Source organism: Lemur catta, chromosome 4 (assembly GCF_020740605.2).
Source record: "Lemur catta isolate mLemCat1 chromosome 4, mLemCat1.pri, whole genome shotgun sequence".
NCBI classification, from domain to species: Eukaryota; Metazoa; Chordata; class Mammalia; order Primates; family Lemuridae; genus Lemur; species Lemur catta.
In genome coordinates this window covers 99,877,175-99,897,275 of record NC_059131.1, presented here as the reverse complement: position 1 = coordinate 99,897,275, position 20,101 = coordinate 99,877,175, and positions in this window count along the sequence as shown.

Here is a 20,101-nt window from a genome sequence, read left to right as displayed (position 1 = left end):
GAGAAATTGGTCTGTAGTTTTCTTTTTTTGTTGCATCCTTTCCCGGTTTTGGTATCAATGTTATATTGGCTTGGTAAAACGTGTTTGGGAGAATTCCATCCTTCTCGATATTGGAGAATAGTTTATGTAGGATGGGCACCAGTTCTTTGTAGGTGTGGTAAAATTCTGGTGTGAACCCATCTGGACCAGGGCTTTTCTTTTTGGGAAGGGTTTTTATTGCTGTTTCAATTTCAGTTCTTTATATTGGTCTATTCAGGAATTCTATTTCTTCCTGATTGAGCTTGGGAAGGCTATGTGTTTCTAAAAAATTGTCCATTTCCTCCACATTTTCCAGTTTGTGTGCATAAAGATTCTTGTAGAATTCATAGATGATATCATGTATCTCTGCGGCATCAGTTGTGATTTCTCCTTTCATGTTCCAGATGGAGGTTATTAGAGATTTTTCTTTTCTGCTCTTGGTTAGTCTAGCCAGAGGTGTGTCTATTTTGTTTATCTTTTCAAAGAACCAACTTTTTGTTTTATTAATTTCCCTTATGGTATTTTTGTTGTCCTTTTCATTTAATTCTGATTTGATCTTAATAATTTCTCACCTTCTGCTGGGTTTGGGGTCAGTCTGCTCCTCTTTCTCTAGCTCTTTTGAGTCTATTCATTAGGTTTTCTATTTGTAAGTTTTCTATCTTTTTGATATAGGCATTTATGGAAATGAATTTTCCTCTCAGGACTGCTTTAGCTGTGTCCCATAGATTTTGATAATTTGTGTCTCCTTTGTCGTTCAATTCAAAGAATCTTTTGATTTCCAACTTGATTTCTTCCTTTATAGAATAATCGTTCAGGAGAAGGTTGTTTAGCTTCCATGACTTTGAGTAGGAATGAGAGTTTCTGTTAGGGTTCATTATTACTTTTATTCCGCTGTGATCTGAGAAGATGCATGGTATGATTTGTAGTTTTTTTAATTTTTTAAGACATGCTTTATGTCCTAGGATATGGTCAATCTTAGAGAATGTCCCATGAGCTGATGAGAAGAACGTATATTCAGTGGACTTTGGGTAGAATGTCCTATAGATATCAGTCAGGCCCATTTGTTCTGGCATTCTATTTAAGTCCATTTTTTCTTTGCTTATTTTCTGTTTGGAGGATCTGTCCTGTACTGTCAGTGGGGTGTTAAAGTCTCCAGCTATTACAGTATTGTTGTCTATCATTTGGTTCAGATCAAATAGGGTTTGCTTTATGAATGTGGGTGCGCCTAAGTTGGGTGCATATATATTAAGTGTGGTTATGCCTTCTTGTTGAATTGTGCCTTTCACCAGTATATAGTAACCATCTTTGTCTTTTAGTGTTTTTGTTGGTTTAAAAACTAAGTTATTGGAAATTAAAACTGCCACACCAGCTTTCTTTTGGCTACCGTTTGCTTGAAATATTGATTTCCATCCTTTTATTTTCAGTCTAAATGCATCTTTGCAGGTTAGGTGAGCTTCCTGAAGACAACAGATACTTGGTTTGTGTTTTTTTTATCCATTGGTCCAGTCTATGTCTCTTGAGTGGGGAATTTGGGCCATTGACATTTATTGAGAGAACTAATAAGTGGGACAGATTTCTGTTCATCTTGTTGGGTAGAACTTCATTGCTATGTTTTCTCTCTTGAGCCATTGTGGTGGCTGGAATTTGATCTTTAGCTCTTGAGTGGTTTTACATTCATGGATCTCTCTTGTGCTGATCCGTGTGTAACTCCCTTTTGAGTACTTCTTGGAGGGCTGGTCTACTTCATTTAACATTTGTTATATGAAGTTTTACACATACTCATAATACAAAATAAAATTGCCCTCTTTTGCCCTGCTGAATTTTGTTATTTTGATTCTATCCAAAGATTTGTATTTAACTTCTGGAAAATATTGTTTTTAGTAGGAACACATTTCCTACTAAGTTCATTGTCAAAATTTCTCACACAGTAGTAAATGACTGCCTTTCTGAGTAAATGTTAATAAAATAGCATTGTAAAGATCATTAATATGACTGCCAAAAATGAGGAGAGAATGATATAGTAATATAAAAGTAATTTAGGAAAATCCAAAAGAAAAATTTATAATAGTATTAATACAAAACAGATTTAATTATACCCCACAAGACATAAATTATCCATCTTGCTATTGTAATCATTGCTGTTTGGTTTTAGCTTGTCACTGGGCACCAGAACCATACTTAGAACGTCTGTAGATCCAAGAGGCTCAGAGTCCCAGTTAGCCTGACATTTGAGAATGTAAACTAACTTTAGCTGAGCCAGTGTGTGAAAATTGCCTATAAAAGTACAAAATCAATGCATCTCTGAGTGTATTATCAAGAACTGTGTCCCTTTTACTGTTCAATTAAGTTCATGTACTAGAAAGTACATTGCGTACATAGTTTCAGATGAATTCATGGCTGAGTCAGACAAGTGACTCAGTATGTATGTCTTTGTGTATGTCGTCTTTGATTAGGTTCCCAAATCCCTCCAACACACAAGCCCAGATTAATAAAAGTTAACTGAACAACATATAAAACTGAGAATATCAGCAAAAAGTAATTTAAATTTGCCTTTGTTTCATTATTTTTAATAAGAAGATGAAAATATAAGTGATTATTTTTAGCCCATCATACTGTCAAAAACATATATCAATCATTTCACCTAAATGTGAACAATACAAAACCCACTGTGTGGTATCATTAGCAATGCTGTGGTTCAACACTGGGTCCTAAATTAGGCACGGAGCCATATTTCTTCATATTTCTGGAAATCATCCTGCTAAATTCACTAAGTTCATAGATATGGGGTCTGAGAACCATATAACTAAATAATTAAGCAAGTTCATATGGCAAGAACAAGAAGAACTTCGATATAGAGAACTAGATATTTTTCTATAATTATACATACATATCCAAATCACTTTAAATTATCCTTTATGATTTAGCATTTATATGGGCATGACTTTGAACTCAAATATACAGCTCACAATCATAGAGACAGCAACTGTACATCAAAATGTGCAGTTAACTTTCCATTTGTGTAAGACTCAGTTGTGTACAGTCCTTTGACACAACCTAGTGGGAGAACTTCCTGATTCAGGGTTTCTACTCTACAATCACCTTCTTTATTCTTCCTCCCAGGAGGGTGCTTCCTCAGGTTTTTCTTCTCACATCTATTTTCCAGTCTTGGCTACTTACAGTCCAGACTCTTTGCACTCTTCTTGCACTCTTCTACTTCCTTCTTCCTTTCAAACTAACTACTCTTCTTCACAAATTGCTTTCTTTCTTACTAAATATTTGGAGAATCCCTTGTCCTTGTCTATACCTTAAATTATGATAGAGTTCAGGCTCTCATTAAATTTCTGGAACTTTGTAATATATTCTTTTTTTTTTTAAAGATAGAGTCTTGCTCCATCACCCCAGCTTGAGTGCAGTGGTGTCATCATAGCTCACTGCAACCTCAAACTTCTGGGCTCAAGCAATCCTCTTGCCTCAGCTACCCAAGTAGCTGGGACTACAGGTGTGCACCACCATGCCCAGCTAATTTTTCTATTTTTTGTAGAGATGGATTCTCACTCTTTTGTTATCCCTGACTTCAGTCTTACTTACATAAGACACTCTTCATACAGACATATTTTTAAAACCCAACTCAAATTAGTCCAGTTCTCCTGACAACCTTTAACGATTTCCATTTTCTATAGCATATTTTTCAAATTTTATCATGACACACAAATGTCTTCACCAGTAGTCTTATCTCTACCTCTTTGGCTTTATCCACAGACAAGTTCTTCCTGGTGATTCATTATTTTTAGACTAATGGGACTAGTAAATCTAAAACAATCATTCACAGCATTGTCCCTTGATAAAATAGAGCAAGTGTTCTAAAAAAGTGATTAACAAATCACTTTTACTAAATTTTATTTTTAAGATTTTTTTTTAAATTTTAACTTACGTCCACTGCATGTTTCATGTTTTAGAATTATATGAATTTTTTCAACCCCATGTACATGACCAGAATATTTTCCCTCATAAAAAATATATTTTGAAAATATATGAATATTCTATTTATACCAACTGATAAGAATTAAAATTGCATTTATGGAAATTTATATTCCAGCAGCAATTGTAAAATATCAAAATTTTTATGACTCTTCATCATGTTTGGTGTATTTGTAAAATTTTTTAAAGAAGAAATAATTATTTTTGCAACACTCTGAACAATTCGAGCAAGAAAAACTGGCTAAATCATGTCAGAATTTTTAAATATTGACAGAAGAAATAATCATAATGTCTTTATTATCATAAAGAATAAAAAGCTATGTGCAAATTTTAAAAATAGAATTAAATTATCAAACATATGTAGCTTAAAAGGCAGGTCAATATTCAAGTTCTTAAACACCACTCTATTTCATACTATCAGTATTAAAATTGCATTGAAACCTGCTCCAGAATTTAGTTCCTTCATTTGTAAAATGGAATAACATAAATTTGCTATTTAAAATAAGAACAGGCAAAAAGTGTTTAAGTCAACAAAAATCCTATATTAAATGAATATATGAAATACAAAATCACATAAACATTTTTTTCAAAATAAAATGTTGGCTTAAATGTATAATTGTATGAGACACATTTGGAGAAGCTTACTCAGACCATATTCAACATATGATAAACTGTGGCTTAAGCCAAGAGGATAAAGAAAAGTCTTCAAATTCCTGTATGTGAGACAACACTTGGACTGCCTGTATATTTGTTGCAGATCCACTCAGATCTCACCAAATAAATCTCTTTTAATAGCACAGTTTGATAACAGTTCTGACAAAGAAAACTGCCATCAGCAACTACTGGCTGCCAAAGAATACTGAATTATTGTGAAGTATTGGCCAAATATATTGACTCATAAAAAAGCAATTAATTGGTCTCATATGTCTATTTCTATTTTAATGCTAGAATTAACCATTTAATTAACCTATTCTGTTAAAATAGAGCATTCATATAATAGCTACAGCTTAAGCCTTGGGGCTTTCTTGCATTTGTATGCTGGCTTCTTTTTCAGTAAGTAGGCCCAAGATTATCCCATTATATCTGAATTCATTCAAGCTTCAGCCAACCCAGATCTCTCTATGAGCTCCAAACTGAAGTATTCATTTATTCAGCAAATATCCACAGACAGCTGCTATGTGCCAAGCATTATGCTAGACTAGGGACAGAGATACAATAATGCTATCGACAGTTCCCCAGGAATATTCATTTCATAATCTATCCCTCAGTAAAATGTTTCAATGATCAATTTATTTTGAGAACTGTATATGCTACCACATCTCCAAATATTTGGAGCCTATTTTTAAAATTTTGAAAGCATTGCAAAATCTTATAGTTAAAAACATAACTACACCTAGCAGACTGGTGAAAACCCAAAACACTGACGACACTAAATGTTGGTAATAATGTGGAGCAACAGGAACTCTCATTCATTGCTGATCCAAAGGCAAAGTAGTATAGCCACTTTGGAAGACAGTTTGGCAGTTTGCTACAAAACTAAACATACTCCTTTGTATTTATACAAATGAATTGAAAACTTATGTCCGCACCAAAACTTGCACATGGATGTTTATAGCAACTTACTGATAATTGGCCAAAACTTGTAAGCAACCAAAATGTAGGTGAATGGATAAACTGTGCTACATCCAGACAATGAAATATTATTTGGTCACAAAAAGAAATCAGCTATCAAGCAATAAGAGACATGGAGAAAACTTCCAAGCATATTGCTAAGTGAACGAAGCCAATATGAAAAGTCTGCATACTGTATGATTCCAACTATATGACATTCTGGAAAAGACAAAACTATGGAGACAGCAAAAAGATCAGAGGTTGTCAGGGGTTAGAAGGGAAGGAGGGATAAAGAGGCAGAGCACAGAGAATTTTTTAGGGCAGTGAAACTGTTCTGTATGTTACTATGGGGATGGATGCGTATTATCACACACTTGACAGAATCCATAGAATGTCTAACACCAAAAGTGAACCCTAATGTAAAGTCTGGACTCTGGGTGATAATGATGTGTCAATGTAGGTTCATCAGTTGTCACAAATGTACCACTCTGGTAGGGGATGTTGATGGTAATGGAAGCTGTGTGTGTGTGGAGGGGACAAAGGAACTCTCTGTACTATCTGCTCAATTTTTCTGTGATCTTAATATTGCTGTAAAAATTAAAGTATTTTTTAAAAACCTGTTTATCTCACTTGATTATGAGGCTTTTATGTCAAGAAATTGCTACTATTTCTTCATGGAACTAATAACCTAAGTAGCACACATTTCCATATGATGGACCACTGAGTCCATATGATCCAAAAATGAGTCAATAATTTGATGAAATAATTAAAAGACTCAGATATTTTGGTTTCCAAAGTAACCTACCAAATAAAACCCCAAAGCTACTATGACCAGTTATTTTAGTAAGCTGATTAAATTGAGTAAAGTATTTCATCTTTATTCTCATTAGGTAAATCATTAATTATCTCTTGACATATTTTAAGCAAGAATCTAATTTTAAAAACAGCATTTTTATTTATAGTCAGGCATCAATATAGGTGATACTCTCCATTAATTGACTTATTTAATATTTTTTTAAGCACTAAATCTGTGTTGGCAAACTTTCTCAGTAAAGGGATAAAAAATAAATATTTTAAGTTTATGACCCACACAGTCTCTGTCACAACTACTAACCTGCCATTTTTGTGAAAAATATAGTCATAGGCAATGCATAAATAAATGGAGATGGCTATGTTCCAATAAAACTTTATTTACAAAAACAGGCAACAGGACAAATTAGGCACGTGGGGTTTGAATTTGCCAATTCCTGCTCTAGATAACAGGAATACAAATTTTAAAGTTCCTGCCTTTAGAAATCCAGAGCCTCATGAAGGAAACATAGGTTTATATTTGAGTGTATTAACTGCTGTTTTATGAAATTGGGAAGGAGGAAGGATTGACCAAAGAAAAAATGCACAAGCAAGATATTTTTCTTGAGCTTCCTGGGTGAAAAGTGGCTTAGGTAATACAAGTTGCTATTTTGTTAAATATTTGGATGCTCAAAAGAAGATGTGTCCTTTTCCCACATATTATTTTTGAATGTATGGGACTACAGATGATATTCATTAAAAAATCACCCACTTACCTCCTACTTTCTGTAACAACTTATGATAGAGATGTATCCAAACATATGAAGAAAAAACACGTGAGAGAGTCCATAATTATTGTACTCAGCTAAGGACACCCACCACAGAAAGGCAAAACTCACTATTGAAAAGTGGTAACACTGCCAAACAGAGCAACCAGCGAGGCCCACAGGTTAAACAACAGCAAGAAAGAGGAGCCCCTAATCAATTCTAGGGGAAGCCTCAACAGATTATAGCATGTTGTGCCACAAAAGTCAAAATTGGGGAGATAAGGAGGTCTTTGTTCCCAGGATTTGGTCTTGCTAATTTCCTCAGAGGCCCTTGTCTGTAGATTTATTAGGAAAAATAGTCAAAAAGGATTAGGATCAGATGACCAGTTAAAAACAGAGTGTAAAATTGGCGGAAGCTTTGAAGAGGAGTTTGTTGCACTATGCCTTTCAACAAGCATTTATGTACCACTGGCTTTGTGTATCTGTCAGTAATATTTGCTGTGGAGGATACGAGAGAGTAATAATTCAGTTTCCGAAGTTCTTAATTTGGAGATATAGGACATGCACATATTAGCAATTAAATAACATAACCCACAAAACCCATCTTCTAGAAGATGTTTTTCAAAATAATACAATTATATATATCAAAGAGAAGAGAAACATTAAGTAATCTTTTAATATATTTCTTGAAAACCCAACTGGCAATTAAGTTTGAAAGTGAGAATATTTATAAAGAAAGTACAGAGTTCAGTTGAGGAACTCAAATGAGAATGAGAAAATATCTCATTATTTTTAGTTCAGGAAGTTTCTGTTTTCATAGTTTGCTAATTTACTTATTGTGCTATGTCCAATAAACCCCTAAACTTCACTTCTTTGTGCCCATTCTGTGGTTTCCTACCCAGGTGCACATTGAATGCCTTATTATTTTTACCACCATCTAGTGGTAAAACAAGATGACTGCAAGGAAATGGAAGTGACAGAAGGGACTCATACCACACCCACTTTAGGACAATATGTCTGACAATCCAGGAACTTTCAGAAACTTAGAATGTTATAAACGCAGAAATAGTGATGAACCTTTTAAGGGAGATGTTTAAAATAAAGATTTTAGGAATGATGTTGATTTTAATACTAATCATATATATCCTCAAACAGCTTTTGAAATAAGAGTACCTGTAAAATTGCTTTACTGTTGCTTGTTTTTAAATACAGAAATTCTGTTTCTCTTGAAGTAAATATAGAGAGAGTCTCACTCTAACTGGAGCCAGATTGTGAGGGGACAGAACATAGACTGGTGGTAAATAAGCAGAACACACCAAAAACAAAGCTGGAGTTCACAACTGGCTTGCAAAACAGTTAATCAAAACCAATGACTTTAGCTAATAGGAACCAAGACAACATTGTTCTGTGGTTTTCAAGAGAAATCTTTAGTCAATATAATCAGATAGGATGTCATACTGTGTTCCATACTTACATGGCTAGGAATGTTATTCATTTTAAAAGAAAAATCAAGTAAAAATAAAAAAAATTAAGAATGAATTTATTCATATGAGAGGGAGAGAGCAGATACATTCTTAAAACAAAATGTTTTAATGTTCATTTGAAATGGTAGTGATGATAAAGTACTTCAGGAAACACTATTAGGAACAAGATTGCCTTACGTGAGTGTCTCTCTTGATGACAAAACAGTCAGGATGACAGGTACCAGGGTCTAGATAGTGTAGTATACAATAGTACCATGCACAAGTTCATTGGTAAAATTATGTTATTCATGAGAAAGTACTGATTAAGATGGAGAATCAGCGATATATTAATGATTAATTTACATGGGTATAAAACACAAAAATCTAAAATGGAATCTCTGGAAAAACTTTACAAATAATTTAATCTACCCCTCTCATTTATCAAATACAAAAATGGGGGAGTTAAATTCTACTCAAATTTGTAATTCTCAACATTTGACCCAGATCAAATACATGAGCACTTGAAGACCTAATAGGAGAGAATTGCTATCTATGACCCTTTTAGGTTTCATATGGTTCTTATCTATTTTATTGAGTTAGCTTTAGACATAACCCAGATGTCAGTTGCTTTCACATCTTCATGGTTGTTCACTTGTTCCATCTGTTTTTGTATCGTGTTTACTTGGCATCCACTAAGTGCCAAGCATTGCATTAGATTCTGGAGAAAAATCATTAGGGGGGAAAAAAGCCATAAACCTTGCCTTCATGGAGATTATAATGTAATGGAGAAGAAAGACTAATGGAATAATCAAGGAATCAAATGCCAGAAAAATTATTTGAATGGAGAAGTACATGTTTTTAAATGAGGATTGCTAATGTGGTCAGCAAAAGCAAAGAATGCTTCCTGAGAAATGAAGAGAGCTCCAAGCTGAGATCCAAGGAAAGAGTCTATGTTAAAAATTTTAAGAAAGAGCTGTTGTGTATATTGGCATAATGCATAATGCATAGTTTTATTGAAAAACTGAAAGAAGACTTACAAATCATGAATAGGAATGGATAAAGTTTAGTATATTCTCAATGGAATATTATATGGCAGGAAAAATGAATGATCTCTAAAATATATATGAATATGAATGGACTTTAGCAATATATTACTCAGTAAAAAAATGTTTACAGAAAATTATATTTTGTTTCTTTTCACATGTTAAAAATATAAAAAATCATGATTAGCTCACTGGCTATAAAAAGACAATCCTCAGGCCAGATTTGACTGGCAAGCAAAATGTACACACAGAACACAGACATGCTAAGTTTCATGGTAGTAGTTGCCTTGGGTAGAGGAAGTTAAAAAAAATGGTAGGTTGGGGAAAGAGCACATCAATAGATGTAAGATGTTATTAGTGTTCTAGTTCTTAAGTTGTATTATAAATTAGAAAGAGTTTATTAAAGATTTAAAAATTCAAGAACAGAAGTCCATTCATGAACCAGAAGTGATGATGTATTAAAAAGCAGAGGTCATGAAAAATTCAGTGATATGAATTTAAGACCCAACATCCAACAAAAATAAGAAAGGAGGGAAAGAGAGGGGGAGAGAGAAGGAAATACATTAAAATGGAGTAGCAATGTGGTTTTCCACTCGTTGAGGTTGAGGATCTCTTGGAGATCAGATCATCAGTGAGTAATGTAAGTCTTTGTTTATTTGTTTATCTTTTTTTTTTAAGTTAATATTCACCTTGAATTCCTTTTGGTGGGGAGGTAGCAACAGTATTAAGCATGAGTGACATGACCAAGTTTGCATTTCCGTAAAATTACTTCAACTGCAGTATGGAAAATTCTTTGGAAGGAGCCAAGAGTGGGTATGTACTCACCATTTAAGAGACTGTAGAAAAGTCCAACATAGAGTTGATAGTATCTAAGCTAGTATAATAATTGTGGAAATGAATAGAATTAGACTGGTTTTAAAAATATATAAAAGGTAATAAATTAAATTTAGAAGTTTAAATGTGGATATTTGGATATGGACATTGGGGATTCAAAAACTTCATGAAGGAATATTACATTCATGACACTTACAAAATTAGATACTTGGTAATGGCATTCCCTGAGACAGAAAATTATTCAAAATAACAAGTTTATGGAGTAGGTTATTTACCTATCAATTTACTCAACATTTATTAAATATCAATTTGTGAGGCACAACAAGGTAGTGAGATAGTAGTGTAAACCAAATCTGTAAATTCCCTGCTTTTGTAGAACTTACATTTTAATGACAAGACTCAGACCAGAAATACATATGCAAACAAATAAATATGGTTGTTTAAATTATACCATTTTAGAGAGGAAATAAAATTCCATGATGACATAGAGAACAATGGAGACAAGGAAATTGTTGTAAACCAAGAATTCACAGATGATTTCTTGAGAACAACATGGCAGCAGAGACCAGAATGGTAAGATCAAGAAATGGGTTTTAAATGTATTCTGCTTAAGCTACCATTGAGTTATCCACGTAGATATGAGAATGAGCCAATAAAGGAGACAGAAAAAAGTCAGAGAAGAGGAAATCTATAGTCTCCATAGAGGAGAGAGAGGAGGGATTAACCTCTGACATTCCATAACATGTATGCCTAATTTATATATTTTCCATACTGTCTATACCCCAAGGTGGGGTTGCAAGATTTAGAGAATGAAAGTATAGAATGCCCAGTTAAATCTGGATTAAAGGTAAACATGGAATTGATTGATTGATTGATATCTGTATTAGTCGATTTGCATTGCTATAAAGAAAATATGTGAGGCTGGGTAATTTATAAAGGGAAGATGTTTATTTGGCTCACATTCCGCAGACTGTACAAAAAGCACTACACCAGCATCTGCTCCTGGTGAGGGCTTCAGGGAACTTCCAATCAAAGCAGAAGGAGAAGGAGGAGCAGGTGTGTAGCATGGTGAGAGAAGGAGCGAAGAGAGGAGGTGGTGCCAGCCTTCTTTAACCGGCTCTCCTGTGAACTAATAAAGTGAGAACTCACTCATTGCCACAGGGAGGGCACCGAGCCATTCATGAGGAATCCGCCTCCATGACCCAAACTCCTTCCACCAGGCCCCACATTCAACACTGGGGCTCAAATGTCAACATGAGATATGGAGGGGCCAAACAGCCAAACCATATCAATATCGATGCACTATTTGGGATGTACTTATTCAAAAAGTATTCACTGCTGACCTGAAACTCTAATTTAACTGGGCATCCTATATTTTATCTAGCAACTCTATCCCAAAAAGCACTCAGCATTACTAACTTCTCCCTTCCTCCTCTCTTCTTTCCTTTTCTTCTCTCTCATTCTTTCTTTCATCTTCCCCGTCTTTCTTCTTTCACCTCCTTTCTCATTTCTGGAGTTTCGAACTGGACTTCAAAATTCTCCCTCCTTCATTTTACAGAATAATTCAGTTCTGCCCTTTCCTACATTTTCTAGTATGTTCATGACTATATACACATCCCTCCTAACCACAGAACTGATTATAGCAAAGACTAATTAAGGACTGACCCACGTGAGAAGACAAGCTAGAGTCCACAACACTTATGTACGTATGTACAGGTGCCGATCTCAATACACCATCCTAGATGGAATGCAAGAACTCTATCTTTCCCATCCATATTCCCTATATGTGAATATAGGAGGCACTTGACAATATTTTTTAAACAATAAAAGGCAGGATTTGATGAAGTTATGTCACGTTATTGGCAATATTTAAGTAAAAGCTTCAGATTTCTCCTTTTTAAAATGAGAGGTTTAATACAAACAGCAATAGTAATAATAATAATAACAATGAATGTTTACTGGCTAATTGCTACTTTCAAGGCATCACATTAACCGTCTTATATATCTTAACTTAAAAGTTCTTTTTAGCTTTAACAATGTGTGATTCATTGGCACAGCATGGCCTCACATATGACCAAGTCTGAGGAGAACTTAGAGATACATTAATGTTAACAGATGCCATTAATAATGTGATGCAAATAAATAATAACGTCTACCTAATGCCGGGGGCTGGGGGAGAAAAGGTGTTAAAATGTCACGATCATCATAAAGACAAGAAATATTATCGGAAAGAATTCCAGCAATTTGCATTCTCTGTTGATTTTCAGACTGATTGGGGACAGCTTCAACAATGTGTCACACATTGACAGTTTGTCTAAAGGAGAATCATTTACAGACCCAACATTTCATTTGGAGTGACTACAAGGAGTGTGGTTGGTTGAGTAAAGCCACAAGCTACACGGATGTGAGAAAAATATGTTATTAATGGCATTAGTAAGAAACATAATTTAGAATTTAAAAGCACATTCTTTTGTGCAGTTCATTGGGCTTTACAAATATTTCATTAAGCCGTATTACCCTGCTGTCAGAGGGAGGTGACTCTGTGGCAAATATTGTAATAAACAGCTATTGAGGGGCTTTTCACATAAGAAAAGAACACTGCAATACACAGTATGCAGTTAAATGAGAATGAGGAAATAAATATATGAAATTACATTGGCAGGCTGTGATAAAAGCTATATTGGCATTAGAGTAGCTTGAAGCCATATGAGGGAAATCCCTTTTTGGCTGTCCTTTAAAACAATCGAGTACAAAATGGAAACACAAGTACTTCTGTGTGAAGGCATGCAAATTATCTGTAACGTGCGCTAAGAAGTTCACCTTACCCATACCTACCTTCGAAAAGAATTTCAAGTATGTGAAGCCTATTATACACAGGAAAGCCTGTGGAAATGACTTTTTTGTAAGTTTATCAGACAGCTTTTGCTGCATACAAACCACCCGAAATTTTAGTAGCTTACAACATTAAGCACCTAAGAGCTCCTGGTTTGCAGGCTGGTTGAGTGGTTCTCCTGGTGCAGCCCAGGTTGGATGTCTGATGGAGTTTATTCATGCATTTGTGGTCAGCTGCAGTTGCTTGGGGGCTCTCGCGTGGCTCTCTTGTGTCTGTATTTTGACTGTGATAACACCGTCTTCTTTATGCGAATCCATTCTTCAGTATGTTAGCCTGAAAGGTTCCCATGGTGGCAGCAGGGCTCTCAGTGGAACAGCAGAAGTGGAGAAGTCCTCGCGGCCCAGCCTGGAACCAGCACAATGTTGCCTCTACCTCATGGCGGGTCACAAGGCCTTCCCACATTCAGAGTTTAGGAAAAGAGATCACCTTTCCATAGAAGAAGCTGCAATACCCACATGAAGGCCTGAGAATATGCAAAGGAAGAATGTGTGGCCCTGTTTGCAGTCTCCCACACTATGCCGTGAGGAGGAGGACAGTGAACATGTGTCATGTTTATGGCACCCAACCACTTTCAGTAAGAAATCCTTTGTTTGGGAAAGTTACCACCTTATAAGTACTACTTTCATGAAAATAAACAACAACAAAAAAGCCAGCACTTGCATTCTCAGCTTCCTTGCAACTCACTCATGGGACGATGTGATGCGACCTGGACTTAATGAATTGGATGCACCTTTGTGAGATTTTGACTTGGAGAAGAGACGGCACTATGAATGATTCATTTTCTGGTGAAGGTGGCCAAGCATGGCAAAGAGACAGATGGCAACAGACTCATTGGTGGCTTTCCAGGTGATAGGCATTCCTCTGCCTGCACCAGGTACTGTGGATCTCTGAAGTGTGCGCTGGTGCTGATGCGGGTCCTGGCTGCCCGTCCTCTAAGCCAGATGCCCTGGCCCTGCCAGAGTGTTGGGGAATTACTAACATCCTTAAATGAATTCTTTAAGTTAGCTGGAGTGGTTTCCATGGGTTAAAACTGAGAATCCTGACTGATATAGTGGGGATGCTGAGTACATTTCCTCATCTCTAAAATGGAACTAATAATACCCATCGGGAAACTGTCCGATTCATAGTTAGCACTTAATAAATGATAGCTTCTGTCGTTTTTCCTTTTCTAAAGATTTCAACAAAACAAAATTCTGTGTCTTTTCTCTACTAATATAGCAACAAACAACACTGATGAGTTTTATTTTTATACTTAAGTGTAAGGCTCACACTTTCTCTTGAAAAGCCAAATACTTCAACTTATTTTTCACTTTTTTTTCTAGACAAAAGATAATAACAGGCTGCATGGCAAAGTATAAAGTTATTTGAAGAGGGGAATCAAAGGTGAGTGGCTCAGCTCACATCCACCACATACAAGACACATACAAGCCTCTTATCTGTTTGGCTCCTACTTTATTCACACAGTCGGGGAAAGTGACCGCCTTGTTTACTGCAGAGGACTATTCTGAAGCTCATATGAAATATAAGCATAAAGGCTTTGAAACTATAAAGTGCTATGCAAACAAAAAGGATTATTTTTTAAAAAAGGAATTTCTCATCTCCCTATCTATGTTATAAACAAATACAAATTTAAAAATTTTTAATATATTCTCAGAATTTATCTCTGTGCTGAGCCTTCCCTAACATCCATTTGCATGTGTCCTCCATCCAGATTTAATTTAGATTGGTCCTTTCATATTTTTGATTGAAAAACTTGATGGTAAAATCCTGAAAAGTAAATGTAGCTTACACTACCAAAAGAGAGTTGTCTTCCAAGCCTGATTTCAGAGGAAATGTCACTTTTCTTTCCAGTACCTGGCACACTGACCTACCCGAAGTAGGTTAGAATAATTCAAGGTTGTGATGACTATTAACAACAATAAGACTGAAAATTATAGTACTTTTGCTGTTGAATACAGTCATAAAATAATTACTTCATGGTTCTATCACACTATATGTGCTTTAAGCATATACTAGGGATTTTCTCTTTCAAATTTTGACCTAAATATTTCTTTTGTATACCATATGATCTCTTTGTTCCTTTCTTAGAGGATTTGTACAGACCACTTTCTAGTTTACAGTTTTTATTTCCAACACTTTAAAATTGTTACTTTTTTATAGGCCACATGAAAAAAATTACCTAAGCAATGAACAAAGGCACTAATAATTATACAAAGTTGACAATAAAAAGAGCAATGAAATTATGTGGTATAATGAAAGTTGAATTTAAAAGCTGATTACATGAAGGAATACAACCCATTATAAAAAAACATGTGAACATAATATAATATTTAAAATCACAAAAAGGAAATAACAAAGACAATGGTAAGTAATTCATCAAAAGTGGCACCTTAAATTAAGTAAAGGGCAACTGAGAATTTAGTTAAACTTTATCTTCTTTCATTTATTTTATTGAAAGTTTAAATTCTCAAAAACTAGCAAACTTTCTGTTTCTTGTTTTTAATCTTTAGATAATGGTTTTTTGTTTTTTACTAAGATTCTTTTGTCCATAAAATCCACCAAATTCTTGTTTTTATTTCAGAAATTGTTCCTTCTCAACCTTAAATGGACCTGCAATCAAATAATATCAGTCTCTGCACCAGTAATGAGAGTTGTCCAATGGCCTCTCATACTTCTTTTAAAAGTATCCAACTCCTTAAGAGAACTAAGAGTGCTTACATGAAGTCATTGTTGCCTGCTGTTATCCTCATAATCTATTGCTCTTCTCTTAACTAACCAACTTCACTAACCACCATGACCTTTGTTCTTACTCTATAACATATGCCAAGACCTTACTGAATCTGACTCTTGTGTTCCTCTCCAACATAATTTCATTCTTTTTTCTACCTTACACAATATTTCCAGCCACAATGACTTCCATTCTGTACCTTGAACACACGAAGACTTTTCTCACCTCTCAGGGTCTATGGCTGATTATTATCTCTGCTTGAAAACATCTTTCCTTTCTTCTTTTTCTTTTCTTTTCTTTTTTTTCTTTTTTTTTTTTTTTTTTTTTTTTTTTTTTTGAGGCACTGCAACCTCACACTCCTGGGCTCAAAGGATCCCCCTACCTCAGCTTTCCAAGTAGCCAGAACTACAAGCATAAACAACCATGCCCGGCTAAGTTTTCTATTTTTTGTAGAGAGGGGGTCTTGTTCTTGCTCAGGCTGGTCTCAAATTCCTGGCCTCAAGCAATCTTCTGATTTTAGCCTCCCAGAGAGCTAGGATTATAGATGTGAGCCACTGTGCCCAGACATCTTTCTCTTTTTCTCATTGTATGACCTGTTTTTCCTCAAACCCCAGATGTTAACTTAAATGTCACAAGTTCAGAAAACTTTTGCTTCACCACTCTATCTAAATCACATCTCCTCTCACTCTCTATCCTGTAACTCTGATCATTCACTCATAAATAAAGTTTATCTAATTTATTTATTTCTTGACTCGCTTGTTGTCCATTTGTCTACCTCAGACAAGGAAATATGTTCCTTCAGCCTTATGAACAGAGGAGTGGGGAGTGTGTTGTGATTTTTTTTTTTTTTTTTTTTTTTTTTTAGAGACAGGATCTCATTCTGTTACCCAGGCTGGAGTGCAGTGGTGCAATCATAGCTCACTGCAGCTTCAAACTCCTAAGCTGGAATGATCGTCCTGCCTCAGCCTCCCAAATAGCTAGGACTACAGGTGCATGCCACCACACCTGGCTTTTTTTTTTTTTTTTTTTTGTAGAGACAAAGTCTGGCTATGCTGCCCAGGCCAGTTATGTAGTGATTTTGAGTCTCATGCTCCCAGCACCTGCTGCAATGCCAACACAAGTCTTATTTCTTGAACTAAGTAATCAGTTACTTTCCTTTCCAGTAAACCTGTATTTGGTGCTATCCTTTTGTGATTTAATATTCTCTCTCTATTGCCAAAATATTATATTTTCTCTAAGATATTTGAGTTATTAAGTCACCATACAAACATTTTTATAATGTATTCAGTCATTTTTATTACCAGAAGACTCATAAGGAATAGAGTTTTTATCTTCAGATATTAACTATGAAGAATTTATCTTGGCATATTTACTATCTCAGTGTTCTGGACATCATTTTTATTTTTCATTAACCAACCTCATTCTCAAACTCTTCTCTGATCTTCTCTACATTTCCCAGAATCTCTTGCATTCAGAGTTATGGATTTAATTCCACTAGTGAGAAGAACTTACATGATATTTGTAAGGCAGAAGAATAGCGAAGACTAATATCGTTCCTATAGCAGCAAGAAGCATCTCACGGTCTTTGGCAAATAGTAGATACAGATTTTCCTGCATCTTGTGAGTTTTTTCTAAAGTATTACCCACTTGTCGCTGCAGACAACCAAGATCACCCACAGTGGTTTATTTTTCTTTTCTAGTCTTAAAACCTAAAGGACCTGTTTCTATTTTTTGTCTTAATTAACTCACACCCATATAAATAATATTTGAATATCATTCTATCCTTTTGAAAAACACTTTGAATCCTGTTACCAAAATTTCATATTTTTACTATATTTATATGTTTCTCTGTTTCTCCTCCTGTCTCTTTATTTTTTATTTTAGTTTCACAATATTAATGGTGTACAAATGTTTTTGTTATGATTTCTCAAACATTAGGAGCAGTAGCCCTGATGGTTGTGCTCCAAGCTTCTCAATGTTTGTATTTGTTATGTGCTTGTGTGTACATGTGTGGGTGTGTGTTTTAATGCTTCTAATTCCTTTGCTAAACCTTCCTCTTTTAAATACTGAGAGTGTATTTTTTGTCTCAACCAAACAGTAATTGGTGAAATTAATTCCCTATACATGGATTTTAATACACTGATTCTATTGCCAAGCTTATAAAAATAATTGACTTGATAAGTGTATGTGCTGGCATTTTTGTGAGAGGATATCAAATTGTCCCCAAATTCACAAAGACTGGCGGGAGAGATATAAGATTTGAAACACTGAGATGAAAATTAGAGGTAGGCCAGTGGTGCCAAAACCAGAAAAGATAATTGCAGCTGAAGAGATTGGTGGGAAAAGCACAGAAGAGAAGATAAATGGAGCCAAACTGACCCTAGTTAGCTCATAATATTAAAGAAAGTGCATTTCTTTCCTTCAGCCTGAACATTATCACAGTTTAGTTGTGATCCAAATAGATTGTGATTGAAGTTGCCCATATTGTGCAATAATTTAACATCCAAGAATCAGGATATGTGATAACGTAGCTAAGTCCAGAATGTCTATGAAATCAAATCAGCTGACTCAATAGCCAAGGGAGCCATATGGAATAGATTTCACAGATTTTAAATGATAATTTTTTGCACCATTTTGGCCAATGAAAGTTCTGGTTTGCATCCAAATGTTCATACAAAGATGGGCCAAGATGACTGATTCAAATTAGAAGTCAACCAGTCACATAGAGTTGGTAAAATCTACTCTCACACTTTGTGGCTTAAAATTCATGTGGTATGTGATATAATTACATCTAAACTCAAGATCTTTATGACTGAATTAGCAATATATCTAAAATATGAAAGTAATTATTATTCTAGATATTTGTTCATTTTTTATATTGATGTCTATCCTATTAGTACACAGGCTCAGTGAAAGCAGGGTATGTTTTGTTTGTTTCTCTTTTCTCCACTATATCCTCATTACCTAGAAGAGTGGCTATATTTGTTGACTGGATGAAGAAATAAATTAGAGAATATAACTGGTTACAGTATGAATAAAAGTCTCAATGGAAGCTACAGCTAGTGAAAGTACTGAGAAATTCAACTATGAAAGGCTATCAAAATTTCTTTAAAATGTGTTCCTATGAAATGTTATCTTTAGCAGTTCTGAAACTATTTGGTCTCAGGACCCCTTTGCTCTCACGAAAAATATTGAAAAATGCAAATGATTATAGATAATGTACTTTACAACTATCAGTATTTATTACATTAGAAATTACTACTGAATGTTTAAAAATATGTGTTAATTTACATTAATATAATTATAATATACCTATTACATGCAAACATAAATAAATAACATGCTTTTGTAAAAAAATTATATTTTCCAACAGAAAAAATAAATTAGTAAGTAGAATGATACTGTCTTACATTTTTTCATATTTGGCTTAATAGAAAACAGCTGAATTCTCACATCTACTTCTGCATTTAATCTATTACAATATATTGTATTGGTTGAAGAATATAAAGAAATTACAGAAATGTAGTTGGGGGGGAGTCCGTTTTAATTCCCTTTCAGAAACTTGTAGATATTCTTCTTTCATATTACACCAAAACTTGTCAAATTGTGGCTTCTTTAATTAGTTGCAATGTAGAATATGAAACGATATCAATGAACTTTTTATACTGTGTTATATTAAAATCCCATAGACCACAATGCACTGTTCAAGTATGTTTTACCTTTGCATGATTTTGTACCATCATGCATTGGTCATTTGGAAGGTATTGGTTCCCTGAGTTATTAAAATACTACAATTGTTTACACATTTCATTATATTATATTTAAAAATTGCATTCATTAATATCACACCCAGTCTCATTGGAAATGTCTGTGAGTATTGGGAAGCTCTGAAATCATGGGGGTGGGTGGATACATATTTTCCAAAATTTTAATTTTCACTTAAATGCTCAAATGTTATTATTGGCAAAAACTAACGT